This window comes from Oryctolagus cuniculus, chromosome 2, assembly GCF_964237555.1.
Source record: "Oryctolagus cuniculus chromosome 2, mOryCun1.1, whole genome shotgun sequence".
Classification (NCBI taxonomy): Eukaryota; Metazoa; Chordata; class Mammalia; order Lagomorpha; family Leporidae; genus Oryctolagus; species Oryctolagus cuniculus.
This window is the reverse complement of record NC_091433.1, coordinates 136,244,918-136,266,291: the sequence shown is the minus strand read 5'-3', so window position 1 is coordinate 136,266,291 and position 21,374 is coordinate 136,244,918. Positions and strand designations below refer to the sequence as shown.

The 21,374-nt window shown below is 40.2% G+C and overlaps 1 long non-coding RNA gene across 1 annotated transcript in view; it reads right to left on the bottom strand.

Moving 5' to 3' along the window:
• Positions 1 to 21,374, bottom strand: part of LOC138848601 (uncharacterized) — a 59,661-nt gene that overhangs the window by 33,213 nt on the left and 5,074 nt on the right. The window contains exon 2 of the long non-coding RNA XR_011386612.1: positions 14,839 to 15,000. This is a non-coding gene — a long non-coding RNA (uncharacterized lncRNA). The remainder of the gene's footprint in view (positions 1 to 14,838; positions 15,001 to 21,374) is intronic.

Below are 21,374 nucleotides of genomic sequence, written 5' to 3'. Positions count from 1 at the left end.
CTGTTGGTCTTCTTATGGAGATTTCACTGAATTTGTAGAATAATTTAGTGATAAAAAATGTTTAAGTCTTCAAATCCAGGAAACACATACTGCTTTCTCATTTCTTTGCCTTCTTTTTTTGTTCCTTCCAGTAGAATAGCAAGGTTTTCTTCATGTTGATCTAGCACATTTCTTTCACTTTGTCCTGGGAGTTTATTTTTGTTGTTATCAGTAATATTTTTTTCTGTTATGTATCCTAATTAGTCATTTAAAAATTTTTGCATGGAGCTATTCCATGTAATATTGCATTTAGCTTCAGGTAATGGGAAATCAAAATAGCAGTGGCTCAAACACACAAGGTATTTCATCTTAAGAAGCAAGAAGCAGGGGCAGGCAATTGGCCCAGTAATTAAAACACTGCTTGCAGGGTCCAGCGCCGTGGCTCAGTAGGTTAATCCTCCGCCTGTGGTTCCAGCATCCCATATGGGTACCGGTTCTAGTTCCAGCTGCTCCACTTCTGATCCAGCTCTCTGCTATGGCCTGGGAAAGCAGTAGAAGATGGCCCAAGTTCTTAGGCCCCTGCACCCACGTGGGAAACCTGGAAGAAGCTCCTGGCTCCTGGCTCCTGGCTTCAGATCGGTGCAGCTCCAGCCATTGCGGCCATCTGGGGAGTGGACCAAAGGAAGGAAGACCTTTCTCTCTGTCTCTCCCTCTCACTGTCTGTAACTCTACCTCTCAAATAAATAAATAAATAAATTTTAAAAAAAAGACACTGCTTGGGATATTGAAGTATCTGAGTTCCAGTCTAAGCTCCACTCCCTAATCCTGCTTCCTGCTAATAACGTGACAAAAGTTTTAAAGTCTTATTTTAACATCATTAATATTAAACATCATAATTTCTGAGAGGCTGAATTCAGTGGTTCCCATGTCGTGGTTCCCATCACTTTCCCTTCCAGATTCATGGGAGACCTGGATTGAGTTCTTGGTTTCAGGATTCAGCCATGCACATTTGGGGACTGAACAAGCAGGTGGAAGTTTTCTATTCCCCTACATCTCTATCTCTATCTCTATCTCTATCTCTATCTCTATCTCTATCTCTATCTCTATCTCTCTATATATATCTATCTCATCTCTATCTCTATATTACTGCCTCTTCCTCTCAAACAACAAATAATTTTTTATATTAAGTTTAAAGAGTCTAAACTTCATTTTAAAAAAGAAAAGAAAGTCAAGAAGCTCAGGAGTGAACACGAGAAAAGTTGCAACAATTCATTCAAATCACCAGTCCGGGGCCAGCACTGTGACGTAGCAGGTAGAGTCACCGCCAGCAGTGCAGGCATCCCATGTAGCCTTCAGTTCGAGTCCCGGCTGCTCCAATTCCAATCCAGCTCTCTACTGTGGCCTGAGGAGGCAGTGGAGGATGGCCCAAGTCCTTGGGCCCCTGCACCCCTGTGGGAGACTCAGAAGAAGCTCCTGGCTCCTGGCTTCGGATCGGCGCAGCTACGGCTGTTGTGGCCAACTGGGGAGTGAACCAGTGGATGGAAGACCTCTCTCTCTCTCTGCCTCTCCTTCTCTTTCTGTGTGGCTCTTCCTAGTAAAATAAATGAATCTTAAAAAAAAAAAAAAGTCACCAGTCTGAAAGCAGACTTTTTGAATAACAAACTAACATGTAAATTCCACCTAACTTTGGGAATCTTGACATGTTGCCTTACTTGCATAAGTCAAATAAGATTTATTTGAAAGAGTTACAGAGAGAGAAGGAGAGAAGTAGAAGGAGTAGAAAGAGAGAGGGAATGAGAGAATCTTCGATCTGCTGGTTCACCCACTAAATAGCAGAGCTGGGCCAAACTGAAGCCAAGAGCCAGGAGCCAGGAGATTCTTCCTGGTCTCCCATGTGGATGTGCAGAGACCAAAGCACTTGGACTATCCTCCGCTGCTTTCCCAGGCACATTTAGCAAGGAGCAATACCAGAAGTGAAGCAGCTGGGAATCGAATCAACACAGGGAGTGACTTTACTCACTATGCCACAGGCAGCCCCGCATAAGACATTTTTCATAAGAAATAAAGTATCATATGTACAGAACCCTTCTGTCTCTCCTTCCACAAAACTAAGCATATCCTGAAGTTGACATTGATATCTCAAGTATTTTTTTTCTTTTTTTGGTACATGTGTGTGTCTATAAACATTCACAATACAGTTTTATGTGTTTTTTTTTGTTTTGTTTTGTTTTTTTTTCTTTTTTTTTTAACTTTTATTTAATGAATATAAATTTCCAAAGTACGACTTATGGATTACAATGGCTTCCCCCCCATACCGTCCCTCCCACCCACAACCCTCCCCTTTCCCACTCCCTCTCCCCTTCCATTCACATCAAGATTCATTTTCGATTATCTTAATATACAGAAGATCAGCTTAGTATACATTAAGTAAGGATTTCAACAGTTTGCTCCCACACAGAAACATAAAGTGAAAAATAATAGATGATTTTTTTAAATGATGATGAAATCAGATCAGACCTATTGTCATGTTTAATCCCAGTGAGAGTCAAGTTGGGAATTGATAATTTCTTTTTTTTTTTTTTTTTTTTGCAGAAGATCAGTTTAGTATGCATTAAGTAAAGATTTCAACAGTTTGCACCCCCATAGAAACACAAAGTGAAATATATTGTTTGAGTACTCGTTATAGCATTAAATCTCAATGCACAGCACATTAAGGACAGAGATCCTACATGAGGAGTAAGTGCACAGTGACTCCTGTTGTTGACTTTACCAATTGACACTCTTGTCTATGGCATCAGTAATCTCCCTATGCTCCAGTCATGAGTTTCCAAGGCTATGGAAGCCCTCTGAGTTCTCTGACTCTTATCTTGCCTGGTTTTGTTGTCTAGTTTTTTTTGTCTGTTCTACTTAATATGACTGGTTTAATTCAATTCTGTAATTAATACACAGTTATTCTTAAGTGTTGAAAATTAACTGAAATGTGATCCCTGTTAAACATAAGAGTGGGAATAAGAGAGGGAAGAGATGTATAATTTGGGACATGCTCAAGCTGACTTGCCCCAAATGGTAGCGTTAGAAACATACCAGGGGATTCCAATTCAATCCCATCAAGGTGGCATGTACCAATGCCATCTCACTACTCCAAGTGATCAATTTCAGTTCACAATTGATCATAATGAAAGGACTAAGAGTCAAAGGGAGCACATAAACAAGTCTAGTAACTGCTAACACTAACCGATAGAATAAATAAAGGGGAGAGTGATCCAACATGGGAAGTGAGATACTCAGCAGACTCATAGAATGGCAGATGTCCTAAATAGCACTCTGGCCTCAGAATCAGCCCTAAGGGCATTCGGAGCTGGCTGAAAAGCCCATGAGAGTATTTCAGGCATGGAAAGCCAAGACACTCTGGCAAAAGATCTCTGTGAGTGAGATCCCAGTGGAAAGAACAGGTCATCAAAGAAGGAGGTACCTTTCTCTGAAGGGAGGAGAGAACCTCCACTTTGACTATGACGTTGTCTAAACAAGATAAGAGTCAGTTTTATGTGTTTTTAAATATGTCCTACTCCCATTTTTTAAAAGTTCATGCTTTCACACTAATAAGTCCTATCTTTCTGTGTTATGCCAGTCTGCCATGAAAAGTCTCTATGTCATGGTCCATGGTCCATCTATCCCTATGTTGTTATCATATTTTTTGTTATAGCTTTATAATGAGAATTTTATTTAGTAGAATAAATCCCCTATTTTGTCCTACATGACATTATTATTTTCAAAAAGTACATTCAGCTACCCTATGGAGAATTTATCATAGAAAGACTAGAGTGAAAGCAAGAAACACGGTATGAGGTTATTCCACATGTTCAAACAAGCAAAGATGAGCACGACTTACAATAGAGTGGTTTCAATGAAGATGGAAAGAAATGGAAAATGTTTGGAGGGAAGAATTGGAACGTGGGGTGCAGTCTGGTTAAGCTGCTGCTTGAGAGACTGTCATTCTATATTGGGGTGCAGTTCCAGTCCCACCTACTGTGCTATCAGCTCCTGGCTAACGTCCCTGGAAAGCAGCAGGTGGAGGCTCAGGCACTTGAATTCCTGCCACCCACCTGGGAGACCGGGATGGAGCTCCTTGCTCCTGGCTTTGGCCTCACCCAGCCCCTGCTATTGCAGCTATTTGAGGAACAAAACAGTGAAGAGAAGATCTCTCTTTTCATCTCTCTATCACTTTGATTTTCAAATAAACAAAAACCAATAAATCTTTTTAAAAATCAACCAACCTGCTGGTGAGTTTACATAGATAAATTGGAGAAAGGTAGTGTAATGATAACTCCTGGGATTTGGTCATATTTTTGGTCTAATCTTCAAATATGCGTTTTGTACAAGAATACTTCAAAAAAAAACATGGAAAAATAAAATTAAATGATAGGTTAATTTTAGTTAAAAAAACTTTTGATATCCATGAATGGTTTTTCTATAATGCACATTTTTGCACTAACTTTTTGAATCCTCCTCAAATGCACAGAATTCAAAAAATAAACTTACCTTTTAATTCCATTTTCCATGGACTTTTTGAAGTGCTTTTGTATTAGATTATTTTGTAGATGCTCCACTATTTTAGATTTTATTTGAGATTTCGCTGAAGAGTTTAAGAGAGAAGCTTTGAATTCATGTTGCTTTTTCCTTTATTTGATTTTTATGTTAATATCTAGTTTATTACATGTGATCAGAAAAACATGGCGCATGGTATCTTGGAAGATCGTACTTAGATATTTAGGGCCTGATACTGAATTAAGATTTGTAAATGAACCAATGACATTCGTATCTTTTTCTTTTAAAAGACAAATTTTAACAAAGACATAAAAATTTTATATATTTATGGGTGCCATTGTGATTTTTTTAATACATGTGTACATTGTATAATATCCAATCAGGGTGAACAGACACTTGTGTTTCTTATATATTTTGTTTAATATAGATTGATGTTGCATAATTTGGTTCATAGATATTCACAAGTGTTTAATCCTTCTGTGGATATTTTTTCACTGTTACTTAGTATTCTTTGACTTGTTTAATACTTTCTGCCTTAAGGACAAACTTGTCTGGCACTGCTATTCTGGTTTTCTTTCCTTGTGTGTATAAACACAGTCTTTTGTTTTTAATTTTTCTGAACCTATTTGTTTTGACTGTGACTCATACTATACATAGGGCAGAGGTGTTTCTGTCTCAGCTCAATTGGAGAGGCCTTGCATTGAAAAGTGAACACCGTTTGCATGGATTGATCACAACTGGTTTTGGCTGATGTTTGTTGCCATTTTTCATTATTTTTTGCTGTCCTATTTGCATTTCTTTTTTTGCATTATAATGTTTTCTTTTTTACTGTTAATTTGCATGATTCAGAATCTGTTGTTGCTATAGTAATTACTTTTATAATTTTAAATAATATATTTAGGCTTCTGTTTCTTGGTTATCGTATTTATTGACCCAAATCCTGAGATATACACCACATCTCCCATCCTTCCCTCATGCCTACCCCTGAGAGCTCTTAGGATTTGTGCTTCATTTGATTGTCATTAAATGATTGATTTGTATGGCATGACTTGCCCATCACAGTCTTTCATATCTGAATTTCTCATTTTGATTGACCACTTGTTTGGGTAGATTTCTTTGCTATATGGTATCCTCAAGAAATTATTGTCATTAGATTCTCTCACTTTCTTGTATATATTTCAGAATGTTTTCATACAGCAGGTATAAAATCTTTGGGTCACATTTTTCTGTCCTTGTAACCCTACAGATGTTGTTCCACATTGATATTGAAAATTGCTATGCAGAAATCTTTAATTTTCCATTCAGATATGACTTGCCTTCCTGTAAATGGATAATACTTTAAACCTGTAGATGGGGGTGGTTGTTTGGAGCAGTGATTAACACACCACTTGTGATGGGCACATTCCATATGCAAGCACCTAGCTCTGCTCCTAATTCCAGCTTCTTGCTGAAGCAGTTCCTTGAAGGCAGCAAGCTCAAGCACTTGTGTCCCTGCCACCTATGTAGAAGGCCGAGATGGCGTTCCAGTTTTCTAGCTTTGGCCTGGCTCAGTCCCAGCTTTCGCAGGCATTTGGGGAGTGAACCAATAGATGAAAGAAACTTCCCTATCTATCTATCTCTATCTCTATCGCTATTGCTATCACTATCACTGTCTCTATCTCTATCTCCCTTTCAAATAAGTGGAGATAAATAAATAAAATCTTAAATAAATCTTTAGATAATTTCACTAGGATAACAGTTGAAGTCAATATTTGGAATCAACTTTTCCTTGAACATGTGCTTTCCTATTGAGTTGGTGATACAGTTCTTCCTCTATTTCAGGAGAACTGCTTCTACTACATTCCTAAGGTTATGTCCCATTTATGTGATTAGTTTTGTTTTCTATGAAGAATAGGGATCCATTTGTTGAATCTCCACTGCCTGTTTTGTCTACCATTGCTAATTTCTTTCAGAAGTTGTCTTTTCTCCATTTATCAAACCCTACTTTCTACCTCATCAATTCTGCCTCTTTTTCTAATATGTATATTACTTCCATCATAGCATTGGATAATTTTAAATTTACTGTATTTACTCCTCAGTGATTTTTAAATTTGTAATAGTGTCTTATACTCTTTGATCCCATTTCAAGGGTTTTTTAGAAAATATTTATTTGAAAGATGAAGTTACAGAGAGAAAAGGACACACACACACAGAGAGAGAGAGAGAGAGAGAGATCTTCCATGCACTTTTTCACTCCCCCAATTAACTGCAATAACCAGAGTTGGGCCAGACCAAATCCAGGAGCCAGGAGCTTAATCCAGTCTCCAACATGGGTGCAGGAGCCCAAGCACTTGGACTATCCTCCACTGCTTTCCCAGGTGCATTAGTGGGGAGCTAGATCAGACGTGGAGCAGCCAGATTCAAATCAGCACCTGTTTGGTTTCACTGACAGCAAGTAGCACTTGTAAACAATAATTTTTTTCATTTCCTGTGGCATTATTTTTCTATAGACTGGATTTTTTTGCCATTAGCCCTACAAGGAGACCATAAGCTGGCTGGAGCCTAAATCAACCATGACTAAGTTAATTAGTTCTGTTTTCCTCTTCTGTAATGATACTTAAATCACACCACTTAGACTCAGTCTTCTAGTCAGAAACTTACCCTCTTTCCTAGGGGGCATAGTCGTGAATTTTAGATTCTGTCTCCCCTCCCCTGATTCAGAGAACAGCTCATACCTGCTTTCAGAAAGAAACAACACAAAAACTTCCTCAGTCTTACCCACCTTTCCAAAGAACTGCTGCCATGGCTCTCCCATCCTAGAGACGGAAGCATAGGGAATACTAGAGGAAAGATGTTTAAGTAGACGAATCTTCAGTGCCTTGGCGCTAACGACATTAATCCACAGAGGCTACAAAAACCTGATGGAGGCCGGCGCTGCGGCTCACTAGGATAATCCTCCGCCTAGCGGCGCCGGCACACCGGGTTCTAGTCCCGGTCGGGGCGCCGGATTCTGTCCCGGTTGCCCCTCTTCCAGGCCAGCCCTCTGCTGTGGCCAGGGAGTGCAGTGGAGGATGGCTCAGGTGCTTGGGCCCTGCACCCCATGGGAGACCAGGAAAAGCACCTGGCTCCTGGCTCCTGCCATCGGATCAGCGTGGTGCGCCGGCCGCAGCGCGCCGGTCGCGGCGGCCATTGGAGGGTGAACCAACGGCAAAGGAAGACCTTTCTCTCTGTCTCTCTCTCTCACTGTCCACTCTGCCTGTCAAAAAAATAATTTAAAAAAAAAAAAAAAACCTGATGGAACTTTCACTACTCTTCCCTTGGGACATTAGCACCCTCAGATGTTTTTGTCTTATTTCTTTTCTCTTTTCTCTCTGGAAAATCTTAGTTTGTGGTTGGAACCTCTGAGTCATCTCACCATGAGCTATTTCTCATCTTCTTCCCAGAGAAGAGCGAACTTGTGAATCCTGGTAGTTTTCCCTGTTTTGGATGAGTCACTCACACTCCATGGAGTGAGGGAGGGACTCATGCTTCAGCATAGGCTGGGTACACCCCCTCTTGATCCACTCCCTGCCAACTTTTGAGACCTGTGGAAGTTTTTAGAAAGGTGTCCATTCATGTTTCCTATAATATCCCAGAAGACTGGGATAAAATCTATAGATCAAGATTGCCAGTATCTTCTGGCTTCACAAACTTTGTCAAGCATTATTTAAGGAGCACCACACAGACTTCTTTGCTGTTGCTTGCTTTGGTAAACTTTTAGGAATAAGAAAGAATTATCATCCTGCAAACACCCAACCAACTTCCCCTGGAAATCACAAGGATGCCACTGAAGACATACCCTAACCGGGCTACCACGCATGCAGTGGATCCATCCTGGTTTTTGCTAGCTTTATTTATGAGGAAGGATGTTTGTCATCTTGTTTCTATAGAAAAGGGAATGTCCATCCCCATTGGATAGAAATATGGAAGGTCTTCCAAAGACTTTCTTTTTGTCCCATCTTCCACATTTCTTTGAAAGAGGAAGGGAGCTTTTCCTGATCCATGAGCCTGAGGGAAAAAAGAAAAAAAAATGCAGCTTGGAGTTCCATTTCTCTTTCTCTTCTCCTCAGAATTCTCTTCACATTACAGTCACCCAGTGCTCAGGTCTTACCTAGTCAACTTTGGGTCAAGAGGTTTCTACTGGGTAGGCTTGTTTAATTAAGCAGAAGAGGTATGGATTAACCTAGAGGTAAGCCTTGGTTGCCAATCAGCATTTTTTTCTCTAATGCTGATGGTCCCCCATTTGTACACTCCTAATGAATCGCTGGTCCCTAGCCCATGGATTTAGGAGTAAGCAAGAGTGTTATTCTACAGTACCCTAAACCCCAGCATGCCCTATAAGAACACAATTTGAACAAAGAGTGTGTTTTCTCTTTGTTGAATCCAGGAATGTGATCCTGAAGATGAAGACAAATTCTGATTATAAAAATGGAATCTCATGAGAACCAGTTACTAACATGTAGAGTTCCAAATAGCTATACTGTTAAGAAATTATGGATTTATTATTTCCATGAAATTCTTAATGACCATTTTTGTCTACTCTGGAAATTTAGAGGAATTTCTGAAATATATCCCTGAAACATTTTTGGAGACCAGTCTTTATTGAAAGTCAAAATTTTTTTTTTTGACAGGCAGAGTGGACAGTGAGAGAGAGAGACAGAGAGAAAGGTCTTCCTTTGCCGTTGGTTCACCCTCCAATGGCTGCCGCGGCCAGCGTGCTGCGGCCGGCGCACCACGCTGATCCGATGGCAGGAGCCAGGTACTTATCCTGGTCTCCCATGGGGTGCAGGGCCCAAGCACCGGGGCCATCCTCTACTGCACTCAGTGGCCACAGCAGAGGGCTGGCCTGGAAGAGGGGCAACCGGGACAGAATCCGGCACCCCGACTGGGACTAGAACCTGGTGTGCCGGTGCCGCAAGGCAGAGGATTAGCCTAGTGAGCCACGGCGCCGGCCTGAAAGTCAAATTTTTATCAAAATTTATTTTAGATAGAGGAAGAGAGAGAGACCAAGAATAGGAGTTCTCATCTGCTGGTCCACTCCTCAGAAACCTGCAAGGGACCAGGCTGAAACAGGGGACCACAGATTCAATCCAGGTCTCACTCACCAGTGGCAGGAACCCAATTACTTGAGTCATCACCACTGCCTACCAGGGTCTGCATTAATGGAAGGCTAGAGCCAAGAGCTGAGGTCAGGGATTGAACTCAGGTACTCTCATGTGGGACGAGGGTGATTTAACTGCTAGGCTAAACAGCTAAACACTCACCCCTATGGAAACATTTTTAAGTTCAGAAACCAAGTTGTTTTCATTACTCTGATATTTAACTGTAATCAGAATATAACACCATCAGGTTAGGCTTGGCATAGGATGAGAGCGGAGGAGTTGAGACAATCAGACTTCAGCTGCTCTTCTGCTTAATCAAGAGAGAAATTCCAAAGTTTAGCTGCTACTTATTATTCATTTGCCAACAATAGATTTTTTGATTTAATGACCAAATGTGGAAATCCTAAGATTCACTGTAGACAGAAAAATTAAGAGCAAACTTTATAAAAGTTTTACTCTTTTAAAACTTATTTTATTATTTAAAATTTGTTATTTTGATTAAGATACAATGCTTGTACCTTTTATGATCATATGGTTAACCCTACTCTAAGTAAAATAGTTCAACAAATAGTATGAAGAGAAAACAACATGAGAAACAAAACACTGCTCCTCAATGCAAGAGACAAGGGCTGTAAACAATCATCAGTTATCAAAATGTCTATTTCAATCCAGTACATTACATTTAAGGTAATCTATTAGTTACTTCAGATTGGGAAAAACATATGATATCTGTCATTTTGGGACTGGCTTATTTCATTAAGTATAATGGTTTCCGGTTGCGACCATTTTGTTGCAAAAGATAGGATTTCATTTTTTATAGCTGAGTAATACTCCATAGTGTATATATACACTGTTTATCCAGTCAAGAGTTGATGGACATCTGGGTTGATTCCATATCCTAGCTATTGTGAATTGTGCTGCAATGAACATGGTGGGGGGGGGGGTACAGAAAACACTTTCATATACTGATGTCTTTTGATTTGGGTAAATTCCCAGGAGTGGGGTGGCTGGATCATATGGTAGGTCTATATTCAGATTTCTGAGGTATCTCCATACTTTCTTCCCTAGTGGCTGCACCATTTTACATCCCTACCAACAGTGGACCAAGGTACCTTTTTCCCCAGCATTTGTCATTTGTTGATTTCTGTATGAGAGCTATTCTATCTAGAGTGAGGTAAAACTTCATTGTGATTTTGATTTGCATTTCCTGGATGGCTAGTGATCCTGAGCACTAGCCTGAGCCTGAGACACTAAGTCTGTTGGCCATTTGAATTTCCTCTCATGAAAAATGCCTGTTCAAGTCTTTTGCCCATTTTTAACTGGGTTGTTTGTTTTGTTGTTGAGTTTCTTGAGCTCTTTAAAGATGCTGGATGTTAACCCTTTATCAGTTGTGTAGTTCACAAATATTTTCTCCTATCCTATTCTAATGATTGCTACTTCTCTTTGCTGAGTATTTATTTTTCAGTGCGCAAGCTTCTCATCTTGATGTAATCTCATTTGTTAATTTTGGCTTTGATTGCCTGTACTTCTGGGGTCTTTTCCAAAAAGTCTTTGCCTATGCCAATATCCTGCAGAGTTTCCCCAATGTTCTCTAATTATTTGATGGTATCGGGTCATAGATTAGGTCTCCAATCCATTTTGAGTGGATTTTTGTGTAAGGTGTAAGGTACGGGTCTAGTTTCATACTGCTACACAGGGAGATCCAGTTTCCTCAGCACCATTTGTTAAAGAGACTGTCCTTGCTACAGGGATTGATTTTAGCTCCTTTGTCAAAGATAAGTTGGTTATAGATCCATGGATTGATTTCTGGAGTTTCTATTCTGTTCCACTGGCCTGCAAGTTTATTTTTGTGCCAGTACCAGGCTGTTTTGATTATAACTGCCCTATAGTGTATCTTGAAATCAGGTATTGTGATACCTCTGGCTTTATTTTTGTTGTATAAGATTGCTTTTGGTATTTGGGGTCTCTTGTGTTTCCATATGAATTTTAGCATCATTTTTTTTCTAGATCTGCAAAGAATGTCAGTATTTTGATTGGGATTGCATTGAATCTGTAAATTATTTTTGGTAGTATGGACATTTTGATGATGTTGACTCTTCCAATCCATGAACATGGAAGATTTTTCCATTTTTAAAATGTCTTCCTCTATTTCTTTCTTTAGTGTTTTGTAATTTTCATTGCAGAGATCTTTGATATCCTTGGTTAAATTTATTCCAAGGTATTTGATTCTTTTTTGGAGCTATTGTGAATGGGACTGATCTTGAAAGTTCTTTCTCAGCTATGACATTGTCTGTGTATACAAAGGCTATTTGATTTTTCCGTGTTGATTTTATATCCTGCCACTTTATCAAGCTCTTTTATGAGTTCCAATAGTCTCTCAGTGGAGCTTTTTGGATCTCCTATATATAGGATCATGTCCTCTGCAAATAGAGATAGTTTGATTTCTTCCTTTCCAATTTGTATCCCGTTGATTTTTTTCTTGTCTAATTGCTCTGTGTAAAACTCCCAGGACTATATTAAATAGCAATGGTGAGAGTGGGCATCCTCGTCTGTTTCTGGATCTTAGAGGGAATGCTTCCAGCTTTTCCCCATTCAATAGGATGCTGGTCGTGGGTTTGTCATAAATTGCCTTTATTGTGTTGAGGAATGTTTCTTCTATACCCAATTTGCTGAAGGTTTTCATCATGAAAGGATTTTGTATTTTCTCAAATGCTTTCTCTGCATCTATTGAGATAACTGTGTGGGTTTTTTTTTCTTTATTTTGTTAATGTGATGTATCACATTTATTGATTTTCAAATGTTGAACCATCCCTGCACACCAGGGATAAATCCTGCTTGGTCCAGGTGAATGATCTTTCTGATGTTTTCTTAGATTCGATTAACTAATATTTTGCTGAGGATTTTTGCATTTATGTTCATCAGGGAATTGGTCTTTAGGTCTCTTTCTCTGTTGCATCTTTTTCTGGTTTAGGAATTAAAGTGATGTAGGCTTTGGGAGCATTCCTTCCTTTTCTTTATTGTCATTTTGACTTGGGTTTCCCTGATAGCTAATGATGTTGGGCACTTTTTCATGTATTTGTTAGCCATTCTTATTTCTTCTGAGAAATATCCATTCAGATCCTTTGAAATGAAATGCATGGGGTTGGCACTGTGGCATAGTGGGTAAAGCCACTGCCTGCAGTGCCAGCATCCCATATGGGTGCCAGTTCAAGTCCCAGCTGCTCCTCTTCCCATCCAGCTCTCTGCTATGGCCTGGGAATGCAATAGAAGATGGCCCAAGTCCTTGGGCCCTTGCACCCATGTGGAGACCCAGAAGAAACTCCAGGCTCCTGGCTTGCGGGCCAGCTGGGGAGTGAACCAGCAGATGGAAAACCTCTCTCTCTCTCTCTCTCTCCCTCTCCTTCTCTCTCTCTGTAACTCTTTCAAATAAATAAATAAATCTTTAAAAAAGAAAAGAAAAAAGAAATGAAGTACAAACTTTCTGTATCCTGCTTGTCTCTGATATCCTGTCACTACAAAAATTCAGGTAGAAGACAACACAAAAACCCCACTGTGCAAAACCTCAACATGTCCTGTGAAAGGACACTAGCAACACCAAATGGGTGTTTTCTCCATATGGTGAAGCCACAGAAATCCCACTTCTTGTACATTCTGCCTACTTGGAAGAAAGGTTTTTTGGTTTCATAAGAGAAGAATCCTCCACAAAATGGTTTTTCACTTGCCTGTAGCCTCCAAACTTGCACATTCCCAGCTTCAATGAAACTCTAGATCTTGGAAATGTTCAAGTAAGAAAGAAGCTGCATTATGGAAAAAAAGGAATTTAACAAAATAACTGCTTTTTTCTAATTTTTAAAAACTCGCATCTTCATTTTAGAAATCTTGGAAACAGAGAAAAGAAGAAAACAGAAAGTAAATATTACTCACCATCTTATAATAGTAATCAATATATTCATGTATTCCCATTGATTTTCTCCCAGCTGTACTCAAATGCACACATAATTATGATAAAATTATTTTTAATTTTGTGTTCTTATTTTTATGATCATTTTAAATTCTATCATTTTTTCAAAAATATCATAAATGTACAACTTTTTTATTATAACAAGGGGATTCTGAATTTTCAAAGTTCATGATGTCTAAAAAATAAATAAAAGCAAAACCAAATAAGGAAAAGACTACTAAACAGTGATCTGTTCAAATCTGCATGTAAGTGGCTTCCACATTTTCCCCAAAATGGAGGCCCCAGAATCGCCTCATTGTTCAGGAGCATAAAATGCACTGTGGAAACCTTATACGTTCTGGTTACAGAAGCAAAAGAGGCAAGAGAAATTTTCTCCTGGAGAATCTGTGTGGATCAGCCACCTCAAGCACTTTAGGAAACCAGATTCAAGCTTCTTTCTCCCAGATTAGCACCGTTAAAGAGACTTAGACTGTCCAGAGCAAGGGACTGGAAATAGCGGATGCTACGCCTTTGTGGAACCTAGGTGAGGGTGCCGAGGCAGTTCCTGAAACAACGAACAGCTACGTTGCGGGGAAGGACCCATCATGTGCCGTTTTATGCCACTTGAAAAAGTCCACGAAGAACTTCTAAAATGTGAACTGTTCCATTTCATCAGCCATCATTGCTGGCAATAAAACAGTATAATCAGAATCGGACAGTTGCACAGAAGTTATGGATGATGGAGCGACTTAAAAAGAAAGCAGAATGACTCAACAACAAATCACCTAAGAAAGGAATTGAACACAATTTTCTGTACTGATTTTACAGAAAATGGGGGAAATGTTCCAAACAGCAATCTCCAGAAATCTCCGAATAGCCAGGTTTCACCTAAGAAGAAGGCACCGCTAACATTCCTGAGAAGCGTGTGCAGCCAGGGCCACACACCAGTTTGTACAATAAATTTTGGGTAGAAGAAAATCTGAAGTAGTTGCAGTGAATGATGTTGATAAGGAAAATAAAATGTGTTTCAAACAACCTGTATCTGATGTTTAAATAAATGAAATCCAAGAGACTCAACACCTACGTACTCAGGGTGGGGGAAAGATAAAAAAGCAAATGACGATTCTGCACACGTTATGTGTAACTCACGGATCTTCTGGGGAAGGTGATGGTTTCGTTATCAGGCCTCACTTTTGCGTTTTCCTGGGCACAATGCAATACAACCACTGACAAGAGTTTCAGAGAAAAACATACCGCTTGTTCATGTCAATAAGGAAGGCAATCGGTGATTCTGGCCGTGTGCCCTGGCTAAGACAAGGGTGCAGACCGGCTGCCAGTGCTTGGGTTCACGCTGCCTTTGTCCTCGTCTCCTCTAGCTTCCTTTTCAGATTTCTTAGCTCTCCTTCGTTATTCTGTCTGCATAAAAGGGGTACCATTAAGTGCAGGGTTAAGCACCAAACCACAGCTGTTTTATCTCCAGCAAATCAAGACCACCAACCTTGCCTGACCATCCTAGGGGTTGTACGCATTTACACCTCAAGGGAACTTTAGACCTTAGCACCCAGTAGTTGAAACTGAAAGTTAAACTATATGGAAAGTAAGAAGGCAGTGCAAGTGTTTATATGGATTCAAAAATCATTCATTTTTGCCAGTAAGGGGAATTTTTGGTAAACTAGCATGGATTCGTAACTATCATATTTATTCAGTATCATCAATATGGAATTGCTTTCCAAGAATCAGATGGTGATCAGTGTGCAACCAGGAATGAGGAGTAGTGGGAAACAGTGGTAAAATCCCTCCTCATCTATTTTAGATTCTGGGAACCTTGAATTCTTCTTTTTTGTTTTTTTAATTAGCTATCAAGATTCATTAAAAATACTCATTGCCACCAAAAATATTGTGCATGTAATAAAAGAGTAGTTTTGAAAATAAGGATTCCTTTATCTCCTGAACTCTTTATTTACTGGAGCCAATAAGCCTTTGACTATCAAGTAAATTAAAAATATATTATCTCTGGGTCAGCATTGTGGCCTGCAAGGCTGGCATCCCAGATGGGCGGCTCTGGTTTGTGTTCTGGCTGCTCCACTTCCAATCCAGCTCTCTGCTGATGCGCCTGGGAAAGCAGCAGGAGATGGCCCAAGTAGTTGGGCCCCTGCCACCCATATAGGAGACCTGGGTGGGGTTCCTGGCTTCAACCTGGCCCCAACCCTGGCAGTTGCAGCCATCTGGGGAGTGAATCAGCAGATGGAAGATCTCTTTCCTTCTCTCTGTAACTCTACATTTCAATAAATAAATATTTTAAAATATATTATCCCAAAAATAACAAAATATTACAAATAAGGGTTTACTTTCATCTATAAGTTTAGGGATATTTAAATGATTATATCCATTGTTGACAACTCACAAAATATATTTAAAGCCACAAAAAATTAATATTTTTAAAGACCTAGAATTCTAACTTACAGATCTCTATTTAAAAATATATAAGGAGGGGCTGGCACTGTGGCGCAGCAGGTTAACACCCTGGCCTGAAGCGCTGGCATCCCATATGGGCGCCGGTTCTAGTCCTGGCTGCTCCTCTTCCAATCCAGCTCTCTGCTGTGGCCTGGGATAGCAGTAGAAGATGGCCCAGGTCCTTGGGCCCCTGCACCCACATGGGAGACCCAGAGGAAGTTCCTGGCTCCTCGCTTCAATGGGGGCAGCTCTGGCTGTTGTGGCCAATTGTGGAGTGAACCAGTGGATGGAGGACTTCTCTCTCTCTCTCTGCCTCTCCTTCCTTCTCTGTGTAACTCTGACTTTCAAATAAATAAATAAATCATATATACATATATACATATATATATATATATATATATGGAGGAGTGGGCTCTTAGCCTAGCAGTTAAAGATGTTAGTGACCCACATCAGAGTACTGGGTTCAATTCACAGCTTTGGCTCCAGATTCCAGCTTTTTGTCACTGACGACAGACCCTGGGAAGCATCAGCAATAATTGAGATAACTGAATCCCTGCCACTTATGTGACAGGCTTGGACTGTGTTGCAGGATCCTGGCTTCAGGCTGGCCCAACCCTGGCTGTTGCAAGCATTTTTGGAGTGAATCAGCAGAGGAAAGATTTTCTCTCTCTCTCTCTCTCTCTCTCTCCTTCAAATAAAATTAAAAATATGCTTTTAAAGACATTTATTTACATGAAAGGCAGTGTCACAGAGAGAAGAAGAGACAGAGAGATCTTCCACCCCCTGGTTCACCCCCCAGCTGGCTGCAACAGCTGGGGCTGCACCAGGCCAAAGCCAGGAGCCAGGAGCTTCTTCCAGGTCTCCCACACGGGTAGCAAGGGCCCAGGCACTTGGGCCATTCTTTGCTGGTTTCCCAGGCCATTAGCGGGAAGCTAGATTGGAAGTGGAGAAGCCAGAAAACAAACAGGCACCCACTTGGGACGCTGGCGTTGCAGACGGCGGCTTAACCCACTAAGCCAGAACACCAGTCCCAAAAATATTTTCTAAAATAAAACAGTGAGATTTGCACTGTGGCAGAGCAGGTAAATTGCCACCTGCATCCTCGGCATCCCATGGGGCGCTCGTTCAAGACCACTTTGGATCCAGCTCCCAGTTATGCACCTAAGAAAGCAGTGGAGGACGGCACAAGGGCTTGGGCCCCTGCACTCATGTGGGAGACCTGGGTAAGGCTCCTGGCCTCAAACTGGTCCTAGCCCTGGCCGTTGTGGTGACTTGGGCAGTGAACCAATGGAGGGAAGACCTCTCTCTCTCTCTCTCTCTCTCTCTCTCCTTCTCTCTCTCTGTAACTCTGCCTTTCAAATAAATAAGTCAATCTAAATAAGTAAAACACAACAGGTAGTTTCCAGTGCTTGCTATGACACACTGAATATCAATTTGATGTTTTTGTGCTTTTTTGAAGGACTGGTTGCATTTAAAAGAAAAAGCAAACAACTGATTATGCAACTTGAATCTCTAGAAACTGGGGCAAGTCTCAGAGAACCATTTGACCCCTACTTTAAAACTCAAAGTCTGCTATGATCCCATTCAAATTAATGGCATGCTATCCCCAGTTATGAATTATACAGCTACTAGGGGAATGGTTAATGGATTTGCATCAGATGCATCCTCAGAGAGATTTAGGTCCCTCTGCCCTGCCCTTAGCAATAGCACCAGAGCATATTGTTCTTCACTGCAATGCCCATCAAAGTCATTGTTGCAAACAGTCTCCTCCTGATGGGACCTCAGTTCATGGGTAGGGAGCAGGAGGAAACTAAGTACAGTACAAAGTAATTTGCAAAGTAATAACAATGTTTCCTACTCAGGTGATAGCTCAAAGGAGATTTAATTGGATAAAATTACCCCATTCCAAGAATAATACTTTATACTTTATGTCACCATTATCACCAGAGGATCTTGATGAAATTTATGAACATTGATTAAACATCAGCACACCATTTTGAAGGAGGTGATATTAACAGTATTTTGCTGAGCCCAGGGAAGGATGGCTTCATCTTCCTAAGTGCACAGCAAATAGTCATGAGATAACCTGAATCTGCACAAACTCCATGGTAGCACTACTGTTAAGTAAGAGTGGAGAGCCTGGGTAGGTTTTTGACTTCCATAACATAACTAAAATGGCAAAAGAAAAAAAAAGATTTTTGTTTCAAAGTATGTCTTACAATTGCCACAAAGGAATGCCTTTCTGATTGTCAGAGTCAGAAAATGCTTGAATCATTTCTCTTGATCTCCTGAGACTTTATTTGGGAAACTTCTGCTTATAATTAGTTTGTCCTTCCCCTTTCAGATGCAAATATTTGGCATCTGCAGGATCAAATATGAAATTCAAAAATCACTGGATCTGAGAGAAATATCAAAAAAAGAAAATCAAATCCTTTCGATTTCCAGATGAGGAACCTTGGGCCCGAGTGGGAGCGAAGGCTGAAAAGGGGTCTCAGTTCAAGTAATAAAGAGGCTCTACACTGCCAAAATGTCTCTGGTTACAAAGAATGCCCCCCCTTCCCCGCCATGGCTGTGAAGGCCCTGGCTGCTTCCTTAGTTTGCTGGGCAATTGAGCATCCTGAGTTGAATGGGTGTAAATAATCCTGCAGCCGGGCATAAAAGTGAAACCGATGCAGAAGGGCCAAGTGTTCAGCTGAGGGCAATCCTATAAAACAAATATCAAACTCTGAAGTTTTGTTTTGATTGTCCTAACCACCTCAGTTGACTCGGATGCTACCAAAATGAAGTCATGTGTGTGAAAGCATTCTTCCCTGTGCCCACGTAGAGAGCCCTCAGTAGGTACTCCCTCGTTTGTTCCCAACCACTCCCTGACTTCACAGAGCCTGAGATGTAAAACTTCTTGATCCACACATCTCTATGTAACTGAAATACTGCAGAGCAGATATCATCTGTATTTGAGGAAGCTTCAAGTATCCTACCAGATGTCTCTTTGAAAGTTTATGAATTCTTCTCTAAGCTTTCTTTAAAAACAAATAAACACTAAAATGAATACATGTGCATTAAAGTTCATAAGCAGTGAAGTATAATCAGGAGTGAAGGTAGAGAAAGTTGGACACAATCAGGCTAACAGCTGTCACACGAGCCTGTGTTTGAGACGAAAGCATGGAGACTCCCCCAAGGATGTAAACCCTCAATTGTGTAAGAGTCCCTCCTGGCCGAAGTGCCTGCCTTGGCAAAATAAGCAAGATTTGCTCTTTTTACACCAAGGGTGAATTTCTGTTTCTATTTGCTCACCAAGGCCAGGGGAAATCAAAGCACAGGAGCTGAAGGCGTATTTGCTGCTGCTGCTGCTAGTGCTGCTAGTGCTGCTTTTGTTGTTAAGCTTCCTCGTATGATTCTGGACACAATCAAATGAAGACAGGTTCTGAAGACCCAGTGACCCTTCCTGTATTTTATTGTGCTTAAAGTATCTTTCTATCAATTACAATTTTAGAAAAAGAAATTCTGTAAAATAATAATACGATGATGAGTGGCCACATCAGCTTAAGTGTGTTTTAAAAATAGAAACTATGACAAGGCTGATATAAAATTTAAATTTTGGTCTCTCTATCCCCTTCCTGCCCACAATATGACAGAATATTCAACCCACAATAAAAGATTTCACTGTAGTGCAGGAGAAAATATTTTGGAAGTGAAACTATGTCTAATATTTCCAAGTAGAAGAATTCATATCTGATAAAAGCAATACTTTTAGATATGTCATATGTAAAAAGAGTACCATATAATTAGAAGTGAATTTAGACAGAAAGATGAGATGTAAAAGCAGATAATTAGTGCACTGTTATAATTAGCAAATACTTCTCAATCCCATGGTAACTGCTCTCTGCAAAGGACTCCTGCCGGTTAACTAATATTCCCTGAAAGCAGTTTTCTTCTCTCTTTAAATGGAAAGTTTGAATTGCTATCTTCTTGAAAACCATACTATGATATGTCGTAAATTGATTTATGTCTATTATAGTTTTTTAATTCAAGAAGACACATTAACTAGAAGAACAAAACAAATATTATATTGGCTGAATGGAAGAATTATAATAAATCTGTACAAACCTTGGTTCTACATGTAATTTTGAGTGTGCTCTTTCAAAAATAAACATTATTTGCAAAATTAAAAATTGCATTGAAACCCAGAAAGGTAAACATTTTTACACTGAAAATGGTTAATCAATGTGAAATGGCTGAATGCTGGAAATAGTAACACTTTCTGGGGCTACATCCAATAGCTGAAACATTTCTAATCTTACCATAGACAAAAAGGAAAAATAATTTTAAGATTAACAACAACAAAAGTTTACTCATTTGCTCTTTATGTCTCCTTCCAAATGGTTGGCATAAATGAATGATACAGCTACAGAAGGGATTTTCCAGATTGATACCAGGATGTGGCAGGCTGAGTTAGAGTTCACAGCCTTTGATTCTAAACAAATGAGTGACCTGGAACATCACCTGTGACATGGGGATGCTAGTGTGTTCTCAGTAAGAAAGGTTGTAGATCTGGGGGAGAGGGGCACATTTTTGGTCAACTGTGATGTTTTATAAAATTAAGGGCAAAAATTAAATTCTCAGTTTTATACTCGAGTATCAATGACTTGTTTAAGACAGATAATTAACTTCACCTGAATAAAATAGTCTGACCAGAGCAGTGGAAAACCAGAGCAAAGTTACCAATTACAGGCAACTGGACTTAAAAGTTAGTGAAACACTTTCAGTCAAACTGAGATTGGTTGGGACAAGCGGTGACATATGGTGACATTAGTGAGAAGGGCAACCTGACAGCAGAACAGAGAGAAAAGGCTGATTTATGAAAGTTGCAACAGACTTGCCTTTTTATCATGATCCAAAAAATGTCAGTGACAATGAGAAAAGTAGGTAAACTCTGAAACAGTTTGGGGAGCTCAGTGTTGTTGAAAGTAGGGTAGGATGGTGGGAATGGCTCCGGGATCCAGGGTACCTACAGCATGGAAAAGTGTGCAGATCACCCCGAGCGGCTGCCTTCCGCCGGTCTCACCACAGTGAAGACCTCCTGAGGAGGAGCCTCTGAGGGGAGCCCTTGTGGAAGCCAGTGGTCCCCCCAGCACTGGCCAGAGAGCAAACCCGACTCCTAGATTTGTGATCATTCACGTGTGCTTCTGACGCATAGCTGGCTTTACAGACTTCTTTCTCTAAGAATACTAGCTGTTCCCTGGAATTATTCTAATGTGGTAGGTATGTTAGAGAAAGTGCAGCGAACGCTGGCCCATATTAAAAACAACTTAGGAAACAGCTTTTTAACTCTGACC